The 27,626-nt window shown below is 40.4% G+C and overlaps 1 protein-coding gene across 1 annotated transcript in view; it reads right to left on the reverse strand.

Moving 5' to 3' along the window:
• The window catches only part of PALMD (palmdelphin), a 41,984-nt gene extending 35,372 nt beyond the window's left edge, over positions 1-6,612 (reverse strand). Inside the window, exon 1 of the mRNA XM_072997947.2 lies at positions 6,556-6,612. The gene's annotated coding sequence lies outside the window, so the exon portion shown is untranslated. The remainder of the gene's footprint in view (positions 1-6,555) is intronic.
• Positions 6,613-27,626: the final 21,014 nt, after the last annotated feature.

A 27,626-nucleotide genomic window follows, 5' to 3' on the forward strand; every position in this document is an offset into this window, starting at 1 on the left:
TTCTTCACTTCCCAAATATACTAGAATCATTTCTCCATATATGCTAGTGCATAGGAATTGGTTGTTGTCTAGTTTTTAGTTTGCAGAAATAAGTGGCAATCTAATGTAATCTTCTGGAGAACCTTGAGGGACCCTCCAAGAGTAAAGAGATGGGTTGTTTCCAGGCAAGGGAAGGAACCTTCCTTCCTTCCTTCCTTCCTTCCTTCCTTCCTTCCTTCCTTCCTTCCTTCCTTCCTTCCTTCCTTCCTATTTATTTATTTATTTATTTATTTATTTATTTATTTATTTATTTATTTATTTATTTATTTATTTATTTATTTATTTATTTATTTATTTAACATCTATCCCACCCACACTACCCAAAGGTCTCTGGGCGGCTTACAACAATATATATCTCCAAATATCTGGGGTTTCAGTTCTCATCAGTGCCAGCTGTCATGGGTCAGTAGTTCAGAATCATGGTGACTGTAGTGCAACACACCTCTAGGGTCAAAGATTCCCCACACCTGTTCTAGGAGGATGCCTTTTCAGTGACAGCAGACTTTTATTCTACCAGACTTTTAATAATACCAATAATTATGCATCAACAAGTTGATTCAGAGTTATGACAATGCTTGCCAGGATGTCCTAGGCACATTTTAGTTACTTAATTTCATGTGTGTGTGTTTCGGTGTCTGTCTCTTTTTAGCTCTTTGTACTGCTACAGCGTTCTGTTGTTTGTTTTCAGCTTTCTCCTAACAAGCTACTTTAAATTTGTTTTATTTGTATCTCTTTCATTTTAAAGGCTACAAGAAGAAAGGAAGGTATAACGTAAGGCATTTGTCAGCTGCTGAACAATATTTAAACAGCATTTCCAAGTTATTTTTCTTCTTTTCCCAACAAATAATATTTATTACCCATGTTGAAGTCTTAGTAAAGAATTTCCTAGTAATTAGCCACACTTGTCTTCTTTGTAACTCGATGCTGAAGCTTTTGGCCTATCCATCATACTGAACAGCTGCTATTTATCTTCTAAAAGAACTTTTTAAGTATTTGAAGACTCCTGCTTCATCTCCCACCCTCCAGGCCTCCCCCTCTGCACATGAGGTAAATAGCCAAAACATTCATACCCAGTTAGAGAGTTTTCAATAATACAAGTATTAAATAACAACAAGAACAACATAGCCAAAGGATACGTATGGTTTGATCTTCTCTCCATGGTTTGGTGATGGGCAATTATTTTTTCTTATATGTACTTGCAAATGGTATGTTCTTTACAAAGTTTCTGTTAGTTTCTATAGTTAATTATTTTGGAGAGGAATGGCATAGCTGTACTAAATCAGACCAGGCTCATCTATGGGTCTTTCTTTCAGGTAATTATGAATCTTAGTGAAAAAGTATCTTTCTTTCCAATGTTTGCTGTTTGTTATCGTATTTTACTGTATATACATCCACCCAATGTATAAAATGACCCCCTAGTTTTGACCCTTGATGGAGGCAGAGGAGCAGTTAATGGGCAACTGCTCCTCCACCTCCATCTCCTGCTGCTGCGGTCTCTGCTGCCCACCCAATTACCTCCTCTAGTGCGACTGACTGCCGACTACAAGGGTTCACCTCCAGCTCACATCACTGCCTTGTCCCCTGCCCTAAGGAGATCAACCTGACCTCCAGTGGTGGCAGCAGGAAGAGGCGCCCGAGCGCGTGTGAGTGCTTGTTTGCCTCCACTTCCGCCTTCTGCTGCCTCCACCACTGCAGAGGACAAGGCGAGCTGAGCCCGTCAGTCCCAGTGGAGGTGGTGATCGGGCGGGTGGGGGAGGCAGCAGCAAGAGGTGCCCGGGCGCATGTGACTGCTCCTTTGCCTTCACCTCCTCCTCTTGCTGCTGCCTCGGGGCCACCAGAGAGGACAAGCCATGAGCTCTGGAAGAGTCAATTGGGCAGTGGCAGCAGTTGTATAAAACAACGGTCAATTTTTCATATAATTATTTTAGGAAAAGTGTCATTTTATACATGGAAAAATACAGTAACTTCATATCAATAGCTCTGGGTTTGGTCGACTATCCTTGCACTGAGATTCTTATGAGAATAAGATCATTGTATGGGATTGACTCATTGCATATTTTGATGGCTGATGACCAACCAAGTGATCAAAGCAGAAATATCCTGAAGTCCAGTTGAGATCAAAGCAATTCATGATATAGCTAATGAGAGTTAAGTAGTCACATGTGAGCCAACCCTTATGAAAAACAGGAATGTACAGCCATCAGCTGGGGCCATGCTGGCTGGATGAGTCTGGGAGATGCAATCTAAAGATACATATGAAAACAATAAATATGGAAATAAGACTGTATTATGACAAATTGTTCCACTCGATTCCATAAGCCTCTCTGTTATGTCAGCACACTGATGCATAAATGTGTCTCTTCAGGTAGCGAGGGGCCACTTATTAAATATCATATCATTTGAACCTAGTTTGAGAAAAGGGAAAAGACTGTGCTTTCCATTGCATCAATGTCATATGTTATAATTTTTTATGATCACAAATAAACTTATGACCAAATCTGTTTGTATAAGATTGCAGGCTAGTGAATACTTTCATTGTTTCTCAAGTGACTTCTGTTGCAATAGGTTCTTAAATATTTTGCCCATCTGAAGTTGTTGCTAGGTGCAGTATTTTCCCTTCTTCAGCCAATCCCGCCCCCCTTTCTATTAATCCTACTTTGAACTGGATTTGCATGGCAAAAGGAGAAACTGGCCAGCTGTCATTTTGTCTGGCTTTAAGCCACTTTGTCTATTATAATCGTGCCATAACCAAGATATCTCATCCTGATGCTCAGAAACTTCAACAGCCAGAGTCCGGACATGATTCCTGGAAGAACCGGTTATGAGATTTGAGAATTAAAATAGTTTCCTTTCCAGTTACATCTACCAAGCCAGTTGTCCATAAAAGGGGAACTGCTTAAATTTCTTTTCAAACTGCAACCTCGGTAGCAGATAATGAGCAAATATTTCTTTTGACCCAATGAACACTGACTTTTGAATGTCATGTGTGCAGTTGTTTGATCTGATGTGTTGATTGCATTCATTTTGGAGCCCACGCTCCCACCACTTCCACATGCTTGAGGTATTCATTTTCACTTTGTAATAGATTTTTGCCAGAGCACATACTGAAACAACTATATTAGGGAGTGATGGTGGATTTTGAGAACTAGATAAACTTAAATTTTTTTTAAAAAAACTTGTGGAAACATCAGCAGCTGGCTATGACTATGGATATTCTAGCTCCTGAAATGTTGGCCCTAAAGGCATTTTTAAATAGCTGCATGGACTAATCCCAGCACATAAGAGTAGCACCAGCTGTCCTGTCATCCATGGCTTTTGACATCTTCTGAAATTACGCTTCCCATAATGCACAGCCAAAAGTTACTTTTCTCCTTTACATCTAGGGAAGTATTCCTATTTCAGATTGGAGCCATCAGATTGGGAAGGCTTAACCATCACACCCCACTGCTGAGTTTTTCCTCTTAAGTTCTATTCCCCTACAAGGAATTAAAGAGGTTGAGAGCAGGGGCCAAGTTTTTTTCAGCATCAGTCAAGTTTTTTTCTTTCCTTTTAAAGCCCTGCATGGGTTGTGCATGTATGCCCATGCGCAGATGTGGGTAAATGTAAATGAGGGAATCCCTCACACTATTTGGAAGGAAAGAGAATATGACTCTTCACTGCATGTTCCATGTGTAACAAAACATTTAGCGGCATCTGATAGCAGTGAGAAAAAGTAAGCATTTCTCGCTCCCAGAGGAGCACAGCATCTGTGCTTCTCTGTTGGTTCCTATTCTGAGCCTGTATTTCTTGCTTGCAAAGGAAGCTCCCCCTCTACTTTATCAATCTGTTGCTTCTCCTCCTGTTTCCAGATAGAGGCTGGTTGAAAAGGTGCAAGGCCCTGTTGATCTTCAACTAGTACCAGGTAGTATGTTAGTTAGAGTAAAAGATTAGGCCTAGGGACACCCCAGGTTCAAACTCTTAATTCAGCTAGGGAGCTCACTGATGAGGAGCATGGGCTGTTCACTACCTTTTAGCCTAATCTACATTGTAAGAAGATAGAAAGACTAAAAGTGCATTGGCCAATCAGAAAACGATCTGTACTCTGAAGATGCCGGCCACAGAGACTGGTGAAATGTTAGGAAGAACAACCTTCAGAACACGGCCAAAGAGCCCCAAAAACCCACAACAGCCAACAACTATCTGCACTCTCTTGAACTCTTTGAAAGAAAGTCAGGCTATGAATGTAACCCAGAACAGTTGGAGGGCTAATATTGAATCATACCAGTGCTTTGTGGTATGAAGGGCTTTTGTAGCACCACCCCAATTGTAAGGTTCCTTCACAGAATCAGTTGTGAATGCACCTGGTGTATCTTTAATAATAATAATAATAATAATAATAATAATAATAATAATAATAATAATAATAATAATAATAATAATAATAATAATAATAATAATAATAATAATAATAATAATAATAATAATAATAATAATAATAATAATAATAATAATAATAATAATTTATACCCCGCCTATCTGGTCAGTGAGGACCACTCTAGGCGGCTAACAACGATAAAACCTCAGATATCTTTCCTCAGATACTGATATCCACTAGGGACACATAGGAAACACATCATCACAGCCGGAAAACAGAACGTGCCTACTAGAATACTGAGGGTCTGCGCAATAGGAAACCAAATGCCATAACATACTCAGGTAGTTCGCCATGCTGTGTTTTCCTGGCTTAAAACTGGTTTGATGAACTAAAGTAACTGTGGGACATAAATCAGAACAAGGCATACACTGTGTCTTTTCCAAAGTAAATCCCCAAGTGCTTTGCAAGACTAAAGCATAAATAAAATCCGTATCTGCTTCCCCCCAGTGTCAGTACTTCCTGCATTTCATTTCCCCCGATCATAACATATACAGTCCCTCCACTGTCCCTGTCATTTTGAAATTGGGGATAATACGTCATGCATTTGATGAAGTGGGCCACAGTCTGTGAAAGTTTATGCCTTGGCCAGCCTTTACGTTCCCACTGTTCTCATGTGTTTTGTATTTGCTGAAGACTAGTCTGCAAATCTCTCTCCGAAAAAGCAGCCTTGTGCAAGGTAAATGAGGTACTGGTGATCTGACAGTTACCATCATCTGCTGAATGTATTTCAAAGGTCCACTGCATTCCCTGAGCATACTGCTTTATCCAAATAACTTTGTTAGGATAAGGACTGTTTCAGGATGTTTTGCTGCCTCAGATGCAGTTGGAGATTGTGCTACACGCCCTACTCTTTAACTCAACCTGATGCAGGAGACAGAAAACCCTACAAATGCCTCTCCTAATCTCTGGCAGTTAAATTTTTTAAAAAATTAAATAAGAAATCTGTTGCCCTTTAATGACACCCAGAATCTAAGTGTCATCTGACAGCTGCCTCACTCTGCCTATTAGTGTGACTTTGAGGGGTGACTGCATTGACAAAATAATGCAGGAAATACTTCAGGATTGGAGTAGTCCAATTCTGATTATTTTCTGTTGACTACATGATGTACACGTCAATGTGAATCAGCCTAGAGGTTTCCCCCTGAATCTGTTCTTTTTTCTGCTCTTGCTGGGTCTTTTACTTTCTTTCAAACTTAATGAATTCACATCAATTTGAGTGGTGTGATCACTTGGACCACTGCTTGATTGGGCGCCCAGAAGCTGGTTCTCCTAGCAAGCTAGTTCACGATGGGGAGGAAGAAACAAAAGGGCACTCACAGAGGTGTCTCTTCTCCTCAATTGACTACCCCTTGTCTCCAAATCATTTTTAAAAAGCGCTTAGTCTAAGTGCTGGTCTGCTAGGACACCTAGAGAGTAAAGGGAAAAAAGGAGCAAGGAGTCAGCAGAGAGTGAGGAGGAGATTGCTAATCAGCAGCTTGTTAAGGTAGCTCTTTGAACCTTCTTAAGGTAGCTCTAATGTATCTGTGCTTCCTGCAGATCTGGACAGCCATAGATACCTTAACAATCTGCAAAAGAAGCAGATTATTAGTTTCCTTCTCTCTCTCTGTTGACTCTTTTGTGGACAGGTAAAGCAAATTCACCCAGGGAAACCCAACTCCCTAGGTATGACTTTATAGCGGATCCATTTTCATTCTTCCCACTGTGTAGTCACACCTGGACCCTGCTTTGGATGTGCTTTAATCACCTGGGACCACTAGGGAGATAGTGCTCTGAACAATCAGAATTGAAGCTTGAAAGCAAATGTGGGAGATAAGACAATGTTGTTGGTAAAAGCTGATGGAGGAGAAGCTATCTCTGGCAATAAAGAGCGTCTGAAGAAGAAACCAAAGTTTCTGTGTGGAATTTTTAAAAAATCTCTTTGAAGTTGAAAAGCAATTTGACTAAGCTTCATAGACCAGTCTAGTCAAGTAGTTTAAATTACAGCATTTGTTTAGTAAGTGGCAGCTTTGCTTGCCTACACTCAGATAACAGCCAAACTTCTTATAACGCTGGAATTTTTTTGACAGATGTAATTTTGTTAAAATGAAAGTTTTATGACTCACCACACTTTTCCCTGTTTCAGAAGATGAAATTGCTTATAGTGAAGTTTCCATTGTCATTGTGTGGAAAAGACTTTCCTGTAGTTTTATGAAGCAATAAAAAAAGCAATTCATATACTAACTTAGAAAAACATACAATTGACCTTAGTTTGTCATGTCTATATGTCTGCCTTTACAATGTGTCAGCAGCCCAATCAAAGCCTAGACTTCTGTTAACCAATTGCATTTAAGCTAATTTCACCACATTTGCAGCTTGTTAAGGTATCTATGGCTGTTCAATAGTGATTAATAGATATATTTTAGCTAACTTGAGTTGAACAGTTCGATAGCTACTTGAAGATATGAATAGGAGTATGCAAGAGTTACCTCCCAAACAGGACAATTCTTATAAAAACACCTTCTTGTTAAGTGGGCACTTGTACCCAAAGAGCACCCAAATTTGCTCCCCAAATTTGCTTCTGAGAAATAGATACAAATGTATCACAACCATCATCTTAGAGTTAAAGATATAGTATATACTATAATATATACTCTCTCTCTCTTGCTCATATATACTACTGTGTGTGTATACACACACACACACACACACACACACACGTGTGTGTGTATATATGTTTCAGCTATACTATATACTATATACTATATATTACATATATATAGTATATAGTATAGCTGAAACTGGGAAGCATCCAGGGACCACAGGAAGGCCCTGGAGAATTACATACAGCACTTGATTTCCCATTACAGCAAATAGAGTGGTATGGGTAGTACAGTGGTGCCTCGCTTTACGATTGCTCCGTTTAACGACAAAACCGCATTACGATGAACTTTTTGTGATCGCTTTTGCGATTGCTTTACAATGTTTCCTATGGGGGAATTTCGCTTTGCGATGATCAGTTCCCTGCTTCGTGAACTGATTCTTTGCAAAACGATGATTTTCTAACAGCTGATCGGCGGTTTCAAAATGGCCACCCACTGTTTTCTGGGATGGATTCCTCGCTGCACAAGCAGCGAGAATGGCCGCCCTATGGAGGATCTTTGATGGACTGTGAGTTCCCAGCCCATCGGAACGCATTAAATGGGTTTTAATGTGTTTCTATGGGCTTTTTAATTTTGCTTTACGACATTTTTGTTCTACAGCAATTTTGCTGGAATGAATTAACGTCGTAATGCGAGTCACCACCATACAGTGATATGGGTAGTAGAGTGTTATGCTATGGTGGAAAGTAAGACTTCCTATTGCTTCAAAGGAGTAATTGCCAACTTTTCTGCTTATCTTTCCCTCTGTTGCTACAATGTGCAAATTATATACGGCATATTCGTTCTAATCTCCAACAGTTCCCATGATATTACTCTGTAGGGATGGAAAAATAATGCCGATGGGCTCAACAGTTGAGATGGAAGTAGCATTTTCATACCTTCAGAAATATTTTCATATTTTCTGAGAAAGATAATGCACCTCCCTTTGCGAATCCACAAATTTGCACAGCTTGTAAGGCATTTTGGACAAATAAAATGTAAAACTGTGCCAAAAAAATTAATATGTGAATGGTGACAATCTATACAATTGGTGAAAAAAAAAACATGTATACTTTGCAATCAGTGGAAAAATGAATAGAGTGGGAAAATTATGCTAGGAAACATGCCCAAAAATGTGTACAAAATTTCAGTGTGTTCCTGAAGGTATCCAGGAACAGCATTTTTATTTTGCACTGTGGGTCATAGCCTTCTCCAACTCACAAGCCCACAACATAGAAAAAAAATAGAAATGCATATGAGGTCCCTTCCTTCCTTCCTTCCTTCCTTCCTTCCTTCCTTCCTTCCTTCCTTCCTTCCTTCCTTCCTTCCTTTTTGCAATCAGGTGCAATCTACAGAGAGTGTTTGGGTGATGAACTGGCCCAAACCACTCAAGTTGCCCACTCCTGTTCTAAATCTAGCAGCATGTGACCAGATTAAAACAGGAGCACCTGCTTATTGTAAAACTTCAAGTCCCGATTTGACTGTCATAAATGAACTTGGCAAACTTAGAGCTGAGCTCAGCCAGGCGCCTGTTTGTCTGAGCAAAGCTGATGAGTGTGCAATGCTATGGCTGCAATCTCATACTGTTTGGTGGCTCAAAATCTGTGAAATGAGTGGGGTTTAGCATTATTATGTGTGCACAAAAGTGCAGCACATGCTTGTTGGAAAACAGTTAGCTTACTCTTACTGGAAGTGAGGGGCTTTTTTTTGGGAAGAATTAATCACAGGATTTCTAGATTAAAAATATTACATTCTTGGGCTTTAACTAGCACCAGGTATTCTGGAAGTATTTTAAAGATGTGTGCATGTATGTGGGCATGTGTGTGTACAGGTGAGTGGGCAACCAGTCAAGGCAGTGAAATATTAAATAAACAATTCCATTCGAAAGAGTTCTAGCTATGCTGAAAAGAATATTGTAGAATGGTAGAAGGATTAGAAACTGGTTCTGTGCTCAGTGTCTTCACTCTCAGCCTCAGCTCTGTTTAGTCTCTCTCTTTGGGGGTCCTCCCAGTGCTTGAAACTGCCTAATTGCAGTACTGCATGCTGCAAAAAAAGAGGGTCTGATCAGTTACTGGGTTGTAGAGGATCCACTGAGATGTTTCTTCTTCTGAATCAGCCTTGAACTATCTTTTTTTTGCCTGATCATCTCCGTGAGGACATGTGTAAAGTAGGAAGTATGTAAGCTGAGATTCCACTGATCTCCCCCCTTTTTCCGTGGTCCCTGGAAAGTCACAGAATTGAGTTCTGCAACCTGTGAGTGAAAAAATGAAGAGAGACTCCATTTGGGTCTGGGTTGAGTACAAGAACGGGTCGAGTTTCTTACATCTGTGGATCAAACTGCCTCAGTGCCATGCTGATGTCTTTGGAACCTTACATTTAATTTAATTTACTCTGTGCCTTGCAAGACATCGCTCCTAACATTGCCCTGGCCCACTTGTTGAGATCGTCTTACCCAAGGAAGTGACAAGTGTTTTCGTCTTCCCCGTGTCTTGTACAAAACATTCCACACCCTCAACTTCTGGAAGCAAGCTTTCCGGAACTGCGTTGCTTTTGGTTGCAACACCCTTCCTATTTCTATTCTTAACTGCTCTGTTAAATCTTTTTAAGATGAGAAAAAGGCCTCATTAACAATGTTCTGCCTTGCTCTGTAAAACTGGCATGTAACAATTCCATGAAACATGCATTTTTTTTAAAAAAATGTCAGAATTGTTTCCCTGCTGTCCTTTAAATATAGTATGTTTCATCCAGGGTGGAGTATCATTTCTCCTTCCAAGGAGAGATATTCTTACATAGTGCTAAGAAAGCAATTTTTAGCCACAAGCACTTCAACAAAAAGCCCATGTGATATAGTAGTGAGAGTTGGACATGAAGGTAGCCAATAAATAAATAAATAAATAAATAAATAAATAAATAAATAAATAAAGAAAGAAAGAAAGAAAGAAAGAAAGAAAGAAAGTACTTTTAAAAAATCATGTTAAGTATGTCAGCGTTTTTTAAAAATATTACTTCAGCATAACTTTACATTATATGGAAACAGAAAACAATGTCCTTAAAGAGCAGCCTGTGAGAATCTATATTCTGAGATTCCCAAATCACAAGAGTACTGTAGTGACGTGCTCGATGGGAGTCTGACTCTGCAACAAACCCACGTGCTAACTTTATCCCCACATCTTCTCTGAAGACAATGTTTCAGGAATAGTTATAGACCTATTCGGGCATTATCTTTATGGGTGCCCATTTTGTGTCTGAGGAGGAGTGTGTCCCTCTACCATTGTTGTTTTTCTCTCACACAAAACTGGCTGTCTGAATTGGCCCTCTTGTATCCTTGGAGGTTCTATACTTGAGCCAGAAACCTGATTTCCCCCCAAATTCTAGGTTTACATGTAGTGCCTCCATGGATAAAACAGGATCTCTTCTTCAAGCAATTTGCTTTGTGTGAAGCAAATGACAACTATCCAGGTCAAGCTATAGTGCTCCCCTCTTCATGTGTGATGTACACAGGTGAAAAGAAAAAGGCTGAATTTAGTTAATGACACAAAATTAGGGCTTTGTTCTTTTGCTCAGCTTGTAGAGCAGGCCTGTTAATGTAATCTGCTGTCAACCAACTCATGACAACCCTAACAGAGCTTTCAAGGTAAGTGAGATATTTAAGGAGTAATTTTAGAAGAGGCACCCAACACACACACAATTAATATCCACGGCCAAGCAGGAATATGAATCTGTCTCCCGAGTCCTTGTCCATGACTCTATCAACTGTACTACACTGAATAAATATCTGCTTGGAGATAAAGAAAGAAACTTGAAAGAGACATTAGACCCCCCGAGACTCCTGCATTCTAACTTGCCAGAAGCTTCTAGTCTTCTGCCAGAGGGATAAAGGTCTCTAAAAGTTTGAGCTCACTGACAGTAAAACCCTGTTGTACTGGGTTCTTTTTCTTTTCTTTTTTTAAAGATTTAAATTTTAGCGCACACACACAAGATACTTGCACACATGGACTAATGTGCGGGGGGAGTGGCTTTTTCTGGTCCGTTTATTTTGAGGTGCATGTGGAATCAATTCACTGGAATCAATTTCACACATGCGAATGCTCCTACCGCTTTTTTTAAAAATCCTGCTATCTGGAACAGCATTATACCAGATAGCAGGAATGAAAAAATGTATTGCAGTCTGCTTGTCTTGCTTGCTCCCCCAACCCCTGAATCACCACTGCCTGATCACTAGCTCATCCCACCTCACTTGCTGGAACTCTCACTTGCCCCCCCAGTCACCCCACTGCTGCCTGATTGCCCGCTCCCCCCCTTGGTTGCCACAGATGTCTGCCCAATTGCACCCCCTGCCTGATTCCCTCCTACCACCCCCCCAGGTTTGGCCACCCATCCTCCCTGCTCACTCCAGGATTGCAGCAGCACCAGACTTTACTGCTTGGATAAGCTGGGTGGCATGGTGCCCTCCCAATGGCAGTGACCCAGCTTTGCTGCCCCATCTCCTCTCAGCTGGCTTCTTGGGAACAGAGCAGCCAAGTCACTGGTGCTGAGCAGGTGCCATCCCACCTGGGGAGGCCAAGGTGACTGTAGAGGCAGTGGGGCCTCAGTGGAGGGGAGGATAAGGTGGCAGCTGTTGCTGTGGATGGGAGGATGAGGCAGCGGTGCAGTGGTGAGAACGCACATTCTTTCCCAAAGGTTTTGGATTCAGGCTACAGTCCATGTGACTTCAATCTGAATCCCCCAAAATCGATCCGTTTCCCGAATTATTCCCACAGTGGAACCAGGCCCTTGATTCACTATGTGCATTTACTGACTTCCTTAGGGCCAGAATATTTGTGTCATCAGTCACCAGAGTTTTGTTAATAATGTAATGGCCATTTCCCCTACTTCCTGCATATCGTTTTCCTTTGCTCTCTGTCTACAACTCTCAAACCTTGCAATGTGTTCTATATATAGACTTGAAACACTGGATAATGATGATGAATTGGGGTATACTCTGCTTCTCCTGCTCTCACCATTCTGTGCCCCAGTCCTGAGATGATTTGGAGTACATTTCCTATCATCTTTCACCATTAGCTCAGCTAGGATTCTGAATTGATGGAAATTGGAGTACAAAACGTCTGGAGGGCACAAGACATAGGAAGCAAGACTTCCAGCACAAAACATTGTTCAGGATATAAAGTATCATAGGACTTTCAGTGGATTTTGCTGCAACAGACTAATATAAGTACCTCACTGGAAAATATACAATTGAAGCTAATATGTGCTCAGAGGACAACTCCAAATCAATTTTGCCACAACGCTCCTACCGTCTGTCTTTTGAAAGTGATAGGAAACCAGAAATTACAGCAGCTACACAGATGGAAAATTATGCACTGCTCTGTTGCAAACTTTGGAATTTTTGGTAAAATTCCTTTTGCTACACAACAGAAGTACAGCAGTTCACAGAGGAGAATAGCTACAAGTTCCCCAGAGTCTACCCTTTTCTTATTAACTGGTGCTTAAAGTCCCAATAACTCACTCTGAGACATTGCAGCAGAAAGACTAAAATACCTTTCTTTACTTACAATTGCTTGAAATGACAGACTTGTGTGCATACTGCATGCAAACCTAACAAGCAACCAAACCGATCAACAGCAAACAAACAACTGCCACCAACCCATCAAAGAGGGAAAGGGGTACCCAGTGGAGAGGCAGGGCTCTCTTTGAAATCAAAGTCTAGGGAATGATTGGTCAGTGCTGGATAAATATACAATAACCTCAGCCCAAAAAATCCCTCCCAGTCATATAAACCACAGACAACATGCAAATAAAACTCCAACATGCTCATGGAGAACAAAATTCTGGCTTGCTAAACACACTCTTTTGTGGAAATTAGTCATTGATTGCCTTTAATCTCACCATCCTCAGAGATTTACAGTTAAAATCTCTCATGCCACCTATGTTCTGTCTCTTTAGGGCTCAGCATGCCCTAAAGGTTTTGCTCTACTTGCAATTTCTGTAATTGTGTCAGAATCCACATTTGACAATCAGAAATTTAACTATAAAACATTTGTAATTTCATCTCCCCAATATTTCTCGGAAATAATCCCTTTTATGGCTAGGTGAGCCTTCTAAAATACATAACTGGGAAGTACCATTCTACAGAAGACTACGGTAAAAAGAGTGGCATTTAATTAATTTTTTCTGTTCCCTCCATGCTCAACAAGAATTCTATTGCACCTCATATTATAAAAGTAAAGGCACACTGTCTAGACAGAATATTCTCTTTCCTTTAAGAAAGAAAAATTAATTAAAACCAAGTAATTCCCTCTCACATCTTTTACCACAATCAGCAGAGGATTTCCTTGCTGTGAGATTTTTGCTTCCATGTTAAAAGCCCACTAGTTCATTAATTGAGGGGATATGTGGAAGGCCAGATGCTTGTTTGAAAGTATTTTTTTTGGGGGGGGGGGAAGAGTTATTTGTAAGCAGATTTCACTGAAGATCTGATACATGGAATGTATTATATTGTATTCCTGTATACCATGCTGTATTCCACTATGTCTTCCACTTTTTAATGGTATTTTGTTTTGCACTTTTTAATTTATTGATGTCATTTTATTTTGTTATTTTATTGTTTTGTCTAGTTGTTGTAAACTGTCCAGAGTGGCCTTGGCTGCCAGATGGGTGGTATATAAATCAAACAAATACATAAATACATGATAAATAAATAATAAATAAATACATGCAGCTTTTCAGTGATGGAGCAAAAGTATGTTTGAAGGTTGTAGTCAGGCGTGTGTTCCCCCCCCCCCCATATCCATTGCTTGGTATAACCTGACACTTGCACACCTAGCAGTGATTCTGCAACTCCCATCTTGGGACTGGGGTTGACTGCAGACATTGTAGTCATAAACATAACTTAAATGTTCAGACATTTGTCCTGCTACTTTGTATTAATCAGGGCAGAAAGAGATGGCACAGACAATATGTCATTAGAATTCCTCTTCTAGTTCCTTCTGAAACATTAACGCTTATCAGCACTTACATGCTTTCAGCTTTAATTATGGATGATCTGTGCCCTTGTTCTAATGAAGAGTCCTGGAAAATTCAAAAGCTTGTGCTCTGTTGTGGAATTTTCGTATGCCATCATAGATTCTGCCTACCTCTGGATGTAGGATTTTGGTTTGTTTTCATGGACCAAGAAGGCGACATTTATTTTTGTGTCAATAATATAAATCTCTTTGATCATGTATCAGTTTAAAATCCACAGTGATATAGTAAATAATACATAAAACTATATTTACGTACATATAGGGTGCTTTCCCACATACTTCTCAAGTACTGTATATGGGAGGGCACCATAAATGTGAATATACTTTGATGTGTTATTTGCTACATCACTGTGAATATTAATTTTTTTTACTTGAACAGCACTTAAGAAAATGCTTGAGGATTTCCCCTTTTAATTTATCTCATCTCTCTCTTGTTTATAACTAGAGTTGACACTGAGTGAGAACATCAAGGCACATTTGGATGATCCTGCTTTAGCAAAGCATATACCAGATATCTAAGGGAGGTGGAGACAATCAGTAAAGATGGCTCTGGGAGAGGAAGTCTGGTGAGAAACTGGCATTGTTATTACAATGCAGGTGCTTACTTTGCTTTTGGTACAAGTCGTACAGCGTACAATGGACCCTCGACTTACAGATGGCTTGACTTACAGACTTTTCGAGTTACAGACTTCTCTGGCTGCAAAATTTAGATTCGACTTGCAGCCAGAGAATCGACTTACAGACCAGAAAAAAACCAAAATGGAATAAAAATAGAATAAAAATCACTGGTTGTGGGATTAATCGGTTTTCAGTGCATTGTAGGTCAATGGAGATTTGACTTACAGACTTTTCGACTTGCAGCCACCATTCCAATACGGATTAATTCCTTAAGTAGAGGGTCCACTGTAGCAGGAAACAGAATTCAGGGTGCAATCAGATGGGCACATACTTCGCTGTTTGGTCCAGTGTAGGGACAGGCTGGTTCATTCCTTTTTCAGGCAATTGGACAATGTACTTGCTGAAACAAACCAGCTTGTTCCCAGAGCATTCATACCCATACCTCTCTGGGTCCCTGTAAGAGGTTGCTGGCTTTTTTGGTGCAGGTAGGATCACTCTGTTTTGGTTCTTTTCCAAGCACGTGTGATGACTGGGAATGAACCAAAGTGCTCTTCTTCTGGTTTCAATATCCCTATACTGTTAGTGGAATAAACAGATACTTAGTCACTCAGTGATATGGGGGAATTAGGAAATTAAATTGGAAAACTAACAGCCTTTTCCTGGCCCTCCATGGAGCAGAGGGAGGAAGCATTAAAAATCAATTAGGGCAGCATTGATGTGCTGCACCACTTTGAGAATTAAAACAACAACAACAACTGAAATCTTCCTCCTGGAAGCAGGGGGAGACAGGAGGAAGCAAGGACAGATTTTTTCCCCTTAAACAGCCAACCAGATAGGTTTGCTGTGGTTGACTCAGCCTTCCAGCCTTCCAAGATTAGTAAAATGAGCACCCAGCTCACTGGGGCGGGTTGTTGTTTGTATAATTATGTTTCAAAACACACAAAGAGTGCTCTAGCACTATGGGGCAGTATAACTCAAATAACAACTACTTTCACAAGAGTAACTTTCCCCATTTGTTTTATTAAGGCAGATACTGACTTTCTTCCTTTTGAACCCCATACTGAAATATATAGTTCTTATATTATAGATATTTATAATATATTTTGCTTCTCTTGTGTATGCATATTTATTCTATATTGATTTATCTCTCACTTTAGTTGTAAAAAATCTTGATATACAGTACCTTTCAATGTTGTACAATATGATATGCAATATGATTGATTCCAATATTAAAGACCATTCCAGTTACGCATACACGCTCCCAAATCAAATTTAGTATAAAACAGACAGCGAGAAACAGGAATGGGCAGTTTCTAAAAGCATATGATAAGAATCAAAAGCAGCAATGAAATTATCATTGTTGTGTGTTTAAAAACACAGGCAAAGAAGAATGTTATCTTGAAATATTCTCCTTGGCCTTTTTACCTTTTCATTACCCACTTTTGTTTTGTTAAGGCGAATGGGAAATGTTGGCTGAATACACTGGCGAACATTAAATGACAAAAACAACATTGTTGAGTCTATGTGTTTGTTCTTGTTTTTTTTTTTCAGTCTGTGTCTCCCAGTGCTGAATGACCTTAATCTTAGCCTTCTGGATAATGGCCTATATTGCTGCATGGGAAGACAACATTTCAGCATATTGCTATGATTTCCAGAGCCCCTGGCATGTCCGCTTAATTGCTGTAGCCACAAAAAATCTAGGCCATTTCTGACAAAGTACATATCATTTGGTTGTGTAAATAACAGTTTTCGGCGTGCTGCTGACCCTTGATCACCATTCTGTCATTTCTCTACTGTGAGATTCCTAACTAAACTTTTCTTCATGTGATTCTGCCCCCCCCCCCAAATATGGCACAGTTCCTCCTTTTCCCTGGAGCCTTAAATGTCAATTTCTAGTTTTAATGAGGCGTCCTCTCCCCCACCGCCAGTCTTACTCTGAGGAAACAGCTGTCTTGTAGCTTGACATCCACATGAGATGTTGTGATAAAGAAGGGAACAAAATTTAATTAAGACTAGTCTTGCTTATGCAGCCTCATCTGCACTGCGAACACTCCCCTTGGATGCCATTAACTTTTGCTAACTACTTGAGAAAATAGTATTAGTAGAGGATTATTAATTAAGGGGAAAGCATACAAGGTTCATTGGAAAAGGCCAGGAGGGAAAGTCAAACCCTGTGATGATTACAGGCCTTTGTGAAATACTTCCAGTAAATCTGTGCTTACGAAAAAAAGAAACTTGTTTTGATATATTTCTGTCCCTCATTCTTGCAAGGAAAAAAAATGCCCTTAAGGCTGGCTTACTTTTAAACCTCTTCTGCTTAATAGCAGGTTATGCTAAGAAAAATGAAACTAGTAATCAGCTCTGTGGTTTCCCATGGTGTAGGCAAAACGTTTGGCCTCTTATATTGACTGCTCCGCCATATCTGGGGTTGCTGGCAAGAACAGCACAACTTTCACAGTGTTGTTACACAACGTTCTTCTTACCTAGCTCTGAGCTCTCTTACAGCCTTCAAATGCAAGTAGCATTTGAAGTACTTAGCCAATGGATCAGGGACCACCCTCCTTTTAACGTGCCATCCATATCCCCTTATGGATATGAAAGAGAAATGTGCTTTGTTGCTGGGGTGCATTGTATATTATGTAAGGGTCACTAGGCAAAGCCAGCTGGCAACAACTCACGTAGTGTGGTGGTTAGTATATTGGACTGGGGAACTGGGAGGTCCAGGTTCAAACCTGCCAGTGGAATTTAGGCCAGAAATTTGCTTTCTTATTCTATCCTATTTCTACAGGGTGGTGTGAGGATAAAGCATGGAGGAGGATAGTTGCATATTTCACCTTGAGTTCATTAGATCAAAAAGGCAAAATGTACCTATGAGAAATACATACATATGTACAGACAGACAGACATGTCATGTCATTCTAGGATTGTCACAGTAGGACCAGGGAGACTTGGGTCCAAATTTGCCTTCAGTAGGGCTGTCAGGTCAGTAGCTTTCTAGTCCCTAAGATTTTGGGGGTGAAAACTTGAGACTGCTAAGTAGGAAACCGAGACCTTGTGATGTTGGAGGGGAAGGTGCCTCTTTGATGTCAGAGTTGGCAGCCCCTTGCATAACAGTTACAAAATTCTGTGTGCCGACATGTGGATGTACTTCTACAATAAAAAAATACCCCACAAGTCCTGACTGTAGTGCTCTCCCCTTGTTTTGTCCCAGAGGGCATGGCAGGCCCAAGTGTATTCACCCACCACCTCCCTCTCTGATCCTGTCTTTGGCTGCTCTGAGATGGGGAAAGTGAAAAACATGTATAAACATTTTAATGCTGAGTCAGTGAGCCCTGGTGACTGCTGGGAATGGATGGGTGTATCAGATTTTAAAGCTACCTGGCACATAAAAATCAATTCTTTTCCTTCTCCAGCACTGCTTGTCCTAGATTTGCTCCTCCTTACTTGCAGAAATAGAGGAGTTCCTCAGACTTCAGCTGGTGTCTTGAGACATGGCAAGCTTGCTGTTAGCTATGTATGAAGCTGATTAGGTAACTCATCTTTCTCACAGGATTTGTTACGATAATAAAAATGGGAAGAGAATCACATCCGTGAAGAAAAGACAAAATCCAGATTCCACACGAGGACAATATTTTGATTAGGCCCACTTTAAAAGGAGGAACCCCCCCCCCAAAGATGTGCAAGCTTTCAGGGTCACAACTCATTCATTGGGCAAGATGTTCCAAAAGGTGATGGGGAGAGATGGGGAAAACAAAGGGGTGAAAAAAAGAAAAGTGAACAAAAGAAACAGTTATGACGAAGACTATAAGAATCAGCAGATGTTCATATGTGTTCTCAACTGGCCTACTGCTGATTTTGAATTGCAGCAGAAAATAGCCATTCCTCTGACTGAGAACAAAGAAGTGAGGAAAGCTCAGATATCCCATTGCTACAAAAATAAAATGAAACCTGAATTCTAGCCTTTGTCCTAGCTGAAGTGTGTGGGGCCTTGTTAAGCGCTGATCATGCTATCACTGGGTAAATTTCATCTTAACAGACTGGAGATAATGAGAGATATTGCATGGGGTGGGGGAAGAACAAACTGGCTAGTATTACCTCAAGATTAACATCTCTGCTTCTGGCAATCAGTAGTCAGTTTCTTGGAACTTGCTATTGGATGAGTAGATTTTGTATCCTCAAGTAAATATCATTTGTGGAGAACATATACCTTCAGTAGAACACAGAAATACTCATAGATAAAATTTCAATATCAATGTCGTATGTGCGAGAGCACCCACACATGTACTATTCTTGGGACTCATCTGAAGACTCAGCCAGAGTCATATTAAATTAAAAACAAAAGAATGGGCTGAAGCAAGAACAAAACCATAATTTAAACTTTGTTAGAACAAATAGTATCTTGAAGGCGTGTGCGTGGATGTTTATTCATATAATCTGTTAAGATCGAGGTTGGAGGATTCCTTAAAGAAATCAGAAAGGAACACTGTGTGTATTCCTAAAAGTGGTTGTTTAGTCACATTCTGAAAAGTTTGTGAGAGGGGAAATCAGACACCACTGTGAAAATTGGAATAGTTCTGTATTATGTATTGGAATATACGTATAGTTTAAAGTACTCCTATAGGAAATGGACGCTAACTTTCGCCTAAGTCCTATTATTAGTCTCAGCTAAAGTGATCAATTGTTGACTGGCAAGTAAACATGTACATAAACCCCACACATTCAATATAACTACTCTAGCTGACACAACTGATAAGGTTTGGGCCGTTATGAATTGATTTATTTTGTGATAAATAAACAGTTGAAAAGGAACACTCTTGAATAATACAACTGTTATTGTAGTTGAGAATTGTAGCTGGCTGTGGGAATCCCCAGTTGACAGTGGCTCCATGTCCACAAAGCAAGTATAGGGTATAGCATACATATGGGGAACTAGACGGGTGCTGCCATTCTTAGCCAAGCCCAGCGCCATCAAAACATTTTTCCCATTATTTACTTATTATGACTCTTCACTTAGTATTTGAATTTTTGCTAATAGCATCTTCCTTCTTTAATTCAGATCTTGGATAGTTTGGGTCAATAGCTCCCAGAATCTTCTAGCTGGGCTATCTTTGCTAGGGGATTCCGGGAATTTTAGCCCAACAAAAACAAGATAATCTTTAAGACCTTTTATAGACTGCCTTTCTTCTGTTAGGCATTTCTGTACCAATTGTTTTTAATTGGCTAATTCTGAGCTATGGCTGTCTAAACAACAGGATTCTGCACTAGAATGAATCACAGCGTTGATAAGGATGAGAGCATGTTGTGTAATTTGAACTTGGAAGTTACTTCAGCTTGAAACATTTTCGTCTGTCACATACAATCTGCACTGAACCTGCTGCTCTCATAAGAGAAGAGGTGAGAAAATTATGGCCCTCCAGATTTGGATGGACAGCCACTCCCATCAGTCCTGACCTAGCACAGCTAGCATAGTGAAGGTTGGGTTTTGATGGGCAGAGCATAGGGAAGTTATCCACTGACTATGGTGGTTAAGGGGATTCTGGGAACTGTAGTCCAAAAATGTCTCTTTCAGCTGTGAGTTGTCAGTAAAACAATACCTGGAGAGCCTCAAATTATAAGCTGGTTCAGATACATCTATGCTTATGAAACAGTCAACACAAATCAAAACAGGATAGAATTATTTTTATCTTAACACATGATACTTTTGATGGAGCCAAGACTGTAGCTGGAAATGAAGGAAAATGTAGCTATGAAGGGCTGTAACATCTTGCTCCATGTTTTATGGAGAATTTTGCATCATAAAACTGGTATTTGGATTTTCGGAATTCTTTCTGTTTTCCTGAGTTTTGAGATGCTAATGTGTTACAAACATTTAGGAGGCCAGGGTAAAAGAAAGCAAAGGGGGGGGGGGTGGAAGACTCTAATTTAATGCCAATTAAAAAACTAATTTAATTCTAATTGATTCTAATTGATTTCTTTTTTACCCCAGTGTGGTGGAAGGAAGCTTAATGTATGAGAGAAAAAAGCTGGGAGGGAGGACAAGAGGGGAAATAAGTTCAAATATTTTTATGCTATTTGGGGTAGATTTGTTGAATTCATATTAGTGAAAGGAAAGGGGAAAGGCTCTAAACAACAATGTATACAATTTTGGAAAGGAAGTTTGTAATAAAAATATTGTTCAATGGGGTCCCGTGGGTATGGGGGTGCACGGTAGAATTTAGTGTATAGTAAGCACTATTATGGTATTTTTGCATTTGTTTTTGTTCTGAAAATAATAAAAACCATTTATTAAAAAAAGAAAAGAAAAAAGCTGAGAGGGAAGTTTACCCTCCCCTGTCTATGATCTGGATACTGCGTATACTAGAAAGTGAAAGAAAAAATTGTGAGTTCCCTACACACCATCTACTTCAATGTTGTAATAAGTTCAGGCTCCAGTAAGATGAGATATATTTTCAGATTCCAGTCTTGCCTGGCATTTTGATAATGCCTAAGGACCCACGTCATCATAACTACCCCACTGTGTCATGTATTCCATCCAAGGCTGCCTGCATTAGTTCTGAGACAATTTAGATGAAAGAAGGTCTTTGATAAGCAGTACTTGATCTAGAAGACCTCATTGTCTGGACAAAACTAAACACCAACTCACGGGTCTTCTTTGTACGAGAACAAAGCCTTTCATATTGAATGTGGCTGGCATAAAAGACCTTTGGAAAAAATCCTTTTGCATCGAACTGTGATGACGAAAACGAGTTAGCTAGACACAAGGATCAAAGACACCTGAGGTGTTACTAGGATTGTCACGTCACACCTCCTGCGATGCTGGTAATTCTTCTTTTGCCTCTGCTAGTGCTCTTTGTACTTCTAGGAGCCTGTGAGACACATCTAACAACACATCTGGCATCCTAAGTAACTTGGTCCCAGATGGTTTGAAAATGGATTATAGAAATCTGTGGAGCATATGTCGATCAACAGCTGTTTTATGGAGTAGATTTGGAAGAAGTTACTTTTTTGTGTGAACTACAGCATGTGGAAAACCTTAGCCAATTTGACCAGTGCCTATGCTGGTTGAAGTATTCTGGGAACTATAATTTCAAAAGCAACGTATCCTATTTCTGATCCGAAATCCTTTGGATGCAGTACTCATCTGGGTTCAAGTTTCCAAAGAAACAATGGAGGAAAGTTGTGAACAATAAGGGAATATATTAGAGATGGGGGTATTCGTATATGAATACAAATACCCCCGCACAGGTGGACATATAGCTTGCCATTTCAGAGCTATAAGAAGGGAGTGCGGAGCCCACAGCAGCAGCAGAAGGGTGAGTGGACAGTCCAGCCACAGGTGAGGTATTCATGGACAGTCCGGCCACCTGTGCAGGGGTATTTGTATTCGTATACGAATATCCCCATCTCTAGAGTATATCACTCATTCTTTATGTGGCTCATGTAACTTTCACACATGTCCAATCATTAAGTCCAATTTCTGCATTATTTAAAAGTACACACCTTTTTTAATTTAAATGAATAAATAAATATTTAAACAATTATTACTTATTTTAAAATAATTCAAGAACCTTTTAAAATGCATTTATTTATATTTTAGGTTGCCACATTTCATATGCCTCTTTCTCTATTATTTTCATTTAAAAATATGCATTTCCAAAATGGAATTCTGGAAGCGGCAGTCTGAAAAGGTAGTGTCTTGAAGGTCTTGAAACAGGTCATTTGAAACAAAAGTAAAGGGGAAATGGCTTCTTTTTCTTGGTACAGTAGAAAGTAAATCAGAAGACCGACTGCACTCGTGGTCATGAAACAAAGTTGGACTGCCTCTGGAAAGTATCAGGAAACTTCAGCAGGTCCAAAATGCAGCAGCCAGATGGCTAGCAGGCTGGTCACTGGGATCACATAAGCCCCCCTGTTACAGCAGCTCCACTGGCTGCCAATCTGTTTCTGGGCCAAATTCAATGTGATAGTTCTAACCTATAAAGCCATAAACAGATTGGGCCCAAATTACCCCAAGGACCACATCTCCCTTTACAGGCCTGTGTTAAGATCATCAGGAGAGCCCTTTCTCTTAGTCCTAACCACCATCACAGGTGTGTTTGGTGGGGAGACAGGAGAAGGCCTTCTATGTGGCAGATTTTAGAACTCCCTCTCATGAGAGACTAGGCTGGCCCCATCTCTGCTGTCCTTCTGCAAGCAGGCAAGGACCTTTGTCTTCAGGCAACCCTTCCTTGAGTAACTGGCTGCCTGAGTGGCGTTTTTAAATAGATTGTTGTACTTTACTGCTTTGAATGTGTTTTTGGTGTTGCTTAGGTTTTTAGTACAGTGGTGCCTCGCATAGCGAGGTTAATCCGTTCCGGATTAACCTTCGCTATAGTGAAACATCGCTGAACGGGGCAGGGAAAGCCACTGGAACACATTAAACATCGTTTAATGCGTTCCAAAAGGCTCCTCTACTCACCGTTCAGCGAGGTTTCCTATGGCCGGCAGCCATTTTCGCGCCCTCGTTAAGCGAGGGGAGGGCGCAAAAATGCTGCGCGCGGCCATTTTGAGGCTTCCGGTGGCCATTTTGTCTGCCAAACAGCTGATCGTCGGAGCTTCGTTTTGCGAAGATCGGTAAGCGAAACGCTTACCGATCTTCACAAAGCGAAATTCTCCCTATCTGAAGCTCGTTGAGCGATCGCATTAGCGATCCAAAAAAATGGATCGCTATGTGATTTCATCGTTATACGGTGCGCTCGTTAAGCGAGGCACCACTGTACCATGTTTTCCCGAAAATAAAACAGATTCTTATATTAATTTTTGTTCCAAAAAACGTATTAGGGCTTATTTTCACAGGCTGTTTTGTTTTGTTTTTTTTCATGTAAAACAATCTACATTTATTCAAATGATACCAAATTGGAAAGGGGTTGCTAATTCCCCAGAGGACAGGACTAAAATTGAAAATGACCCTGACAGATTAGAGTCCTGGGCCAAAACTAACAAAGTAAATGTCAACAGGGAGAAATGTAAGGTCCTACAGCTAGGCAGAAAAAATGAACCGCACAGATATAGGATGGAAGACACCTGGCTAGACAACAGTACCAGTTTGTTGGTAGAGCACAAACTGAACATGAGTCAGCAGTGTGATGCGGCTGCCAAGAAAGTCAATGCAATTCTTGGTTGCATCAATAGGAGTCTAGTGTCTAGATCAAGGGAAGTGATAGTACCACTCTGTTCTGCTTTGGTCAGACCTCACCTGGAGTATTGTGTCCAGTTCTGGGCACCTCAGTTCAAGAAGGATGCTGACAACCTAGAATGTGTCCAGAGGAGGATGACCAAAATGGTGAAAAGTCTGGAAGCCATGTCCTGTGAGGAGCAGCTTAGGGAGCTGGGAATGCTTGGCCTTACAAAAAGAATGTTAAGAGGGGACATGATAGCCATGTTTAAATATTTGAAGGGATGTCATATTGAGGAAGGGACAGGTTTGTTTTCCATGGCTCCAGAGACTAGGACAAGGAGCAGTGGTTTCAAACTACAGGAAAAGAGATTCCACCTGAATCTCAAGAAGAACTTCCTGACAGTCAGAGCTGGTCAGCAGTGGAATATGTGGTGGAGTCTCCTTCCTTGGAGGTTTTTAAGCAGAGGCTGGATGGCCATCTGTCAGGAGTGCTTTGATGGAGTTCCTGCATGGCAGGGAGTTGGACTCGATGGCCCCTGTGATATCTTCCAACTCTGTGATCCTATGATTCTATGAAATACAGTAATGCCATCTTCTTCTGGTTGCTGCACAATGGTGGAGGGCAGGGTTTGAACTGGGGCTTATTTTTGGGGAAAGGCTTATATTACGATGAAAAATCATGCCAGGTCTTACCTTGGGGGAAATTGTATGGTATTTGTTTGATCCTTTTCAGTATTTGTACACTCGTTGTTAGCTTTAATATAGCTTTAATATTGTTTTTTATTGATGTAAGCCGCCTTGGCGGTTTTAAAGGAGAAAGGTGGGGTAAAAATATCAATCAATCAATCAATCAATCAATCAATCAATCAATCAATCAATCAATCAATCAATCAATCAATCAATCAATCAATCAATCAATCAATCAAAGTCTCACTGCACTGACTACAAAACAGCAGTCCAGGTGCACAGCCCTAACTAAGTCTGACATGGCCTTCTGACTACAGAGAGGTGATGAATAAAGCAATATTATGCCTTGGACAATTCCTGTTTTATACAGGACACTTGGCAGAGGTGATTGTACTGACTGATGACGGGGAAAGGGGAATTTAGAAGAAGGAGCTAAAAGGCTGAGGAAATGTAAGAAAAATAGTATAACAAATAAGCAGTGTGATGAATGCCTGTGGGATTCATTACCTGGTTTTCAAGTACTATCTAATGAAACTGAGTGAGAGTGTGAGTACTCTGAAAAGCTGAACTGGTGTGATTTGGTTTTGCTGCAATTTGATTCACAGCCTGTGTTATGTTTGAAATTACAGTCAGTGCTCATGCAGGAGATACAGAATGATTTGAGAGTTCACCATTTGTATTGGATGCAATGCGATTTGCATTCCAGCACACAGCTCTTTCTTCTTTCCTTCCTGCCTCTGGTCCTGCCTCTGCCAATGCTGCCTTCCTCTGGTCCTGCTTCTGCTCATCCTTTTATGCAGTTTAAATATGGGAAATAATAATAATGATGACCCAGTGATAGGGTGAGCTAGCGCTAATCTTATATATGTATGATGCTTTTAAAATTAAAAATTAGAGGAGGATTGGGTAAAAGAATATGGCGGCATGTTCCCTCAGTCCTGAATATCATGTCTCAACTGCCTATGCCACCAAAACAACAACCTACAAACATGCCCCCATCTTTACATGTATGTATCACAACCAGCTACCGGGGAAAAGCCCATTTGAATCGTTCCACCTTGAAAAAGTAGAAGCTCCCCAGCAGCAGAGAGGGAAAAAAGCCGCTTTGAGAGCAAAAAGGGCTGTACTCACTCAAATCAGCCCTTGCATCATGTGTTCAGTAAAAAGTACTTCAAATTCACACATTGTATAAGTGGAGCAAATCCAGTGGTATTTGACCATGTAGTTGGAGCCTGAGGGAATATTAGAAATGAGTCAGCAGAGCTGAGGGCTGAGCCATAGCTGTTGGCAGAGGCAAGGGAGGATATCCCCCCTCCCCTGGAATCCTTAACTTGATATTTATTTAAATTTACACAGGTAAAAACACAGTTTAACAATCCCGAAGAGCCGCTGGATTGCTTCTGACATGAACCAAGAACAGCACTCCCTAGATATCACTGATAGACTTTGTCCTTTTCCCTGCCCCCAAATTATTTCTTCAGAAACCTTTGGACCAGGCTATAAATCATAGATGTCCTCTCATTACAAGAGGTGTGATTGTCACAGCAGCAGGCTCTCTTACTTTCTTGGAGCTTGCAAATCAGTTTGCTTCATTTTGTGGTTAGTCCTCAGAGAACATAAGCACATTTTTGGTTGCAAGTCTGATTTCACAGAAGCAATTTTGGTAAACTAATGTGGTCTCCTCCCTAAGAATGTGTTTCTTATATCATACAGTTTGGTCTTACAGTATGATGTGGAAAAGAATCAAAGCTGCCAGTGGTCAGGGGGCAGATTGCAGAGTTCTGGTTACAGTGGTGCCTCGCTTAACGATTGCCTCGTTTAGCGATGAATTCGCATAACGATGTGTTTTTTTAGAAAATAATATGCATCGCATAACGATGTTTCCTATGGGCGATTTTCGCTTAGCGAAGTTTGGGACCATGCTTCGCATAACGAATGCGATTTTAGGTCCCCTGCTTCACTTAACGATGTTTTTTTTTCAATTACAAAAGTGTCTTAGAAGGGTCAAAAACGGTTCTAAATGCTTGGATTCGTTAGAGGACCCCTTAAGTCATGTGCAAACCTGATTTGGCTTTGATCTGACTTTTCGTTAATTTTTTGTGAATTTTTTTTTTTTGGCCCATAGGAACCAATGGACCTGTCAAAATCTGACAGCTCCATGCTTTCCTATGGGGGAGAAAACAATTCACAAAAAATTAACGAAAGTTCAGATCAAAGCCAAATCAGGTTTGCACATGACTTAGGGGGTCCTCTAACGAACCCAAGAATTTAGAACAGTTGCTGAGTCTTCATTAATTTTTTGTGAATTTTTTCTTCCCCCATAGGAAATAATGGAGCTGTCAGATTTTGACAGCTGTCAAAAGTTGGGGGGAAAAAATTCACCATAAATTAATGAAAAGTCAGATCAAAGCCAAATTAACTTTTGCATCCGTTTTAGAGGGTGCAGAAGCTAATCCAAGCATTTAAAACCATTTTTGACCCTTTTATGACATACTTAATTTTGCAAAAATTGACTTCGCAAAGCCATTGAAATGTATTGAGTCAGCTTCAATACATTCCAATGGAGGATACATTGTTTCGCTTAACGATGTTTCCTATGGGTTTTTTCGCTTAACAACGGCAATCCGTTCCAATTGGAATGGATTAACCGGTTTCCAATGCATTCCTATGGGAAATGGTGTTTTGCATAGTGATGGTTTCACATAGCGATGTTTTTTTTGGAACCGATTAACATCGCTATGCGAGGCACCACTGTATTAGAGGTGGGATAACATGAGTGAAAAAGAAGCCTACCAGGAAAGAACAGGGTATTTTAGCAAGCAGACCTACACATTTTACCCACGAATGGCTGGAATGACTCTTTGCTGGCATGCTAGATTTGCATCTCATCCAGACAAAAAAAAAGAAAAGAAAGAAAAGAAAAGAAAAATGAGTTCCAGGGCAGGCAATAAGTAGAAGTGACAGCAGAATCAGGTGTAATAAAAGTGAGGGATTGACATACACAGACTGTTCAGCCACTGCCCGGAGCAACAGTGAGAAATATGGAAAATATTATTATAAACATAGCAATC

The sequence above is a fragment of the Pogona vitticeps genome, chromosome 4 (genome assembly GCF_051106095.1).
Source record: "Pogona vitticeps strain Pit_001003342236 chromosome 4, PviZW2.1, whole genome shotgun sequence".
NCBI lineage: Eukaryota > Metazoa > Chordata > Lepidosauria > Squamata > Agamidae > Pogona > Pogona vitticeps.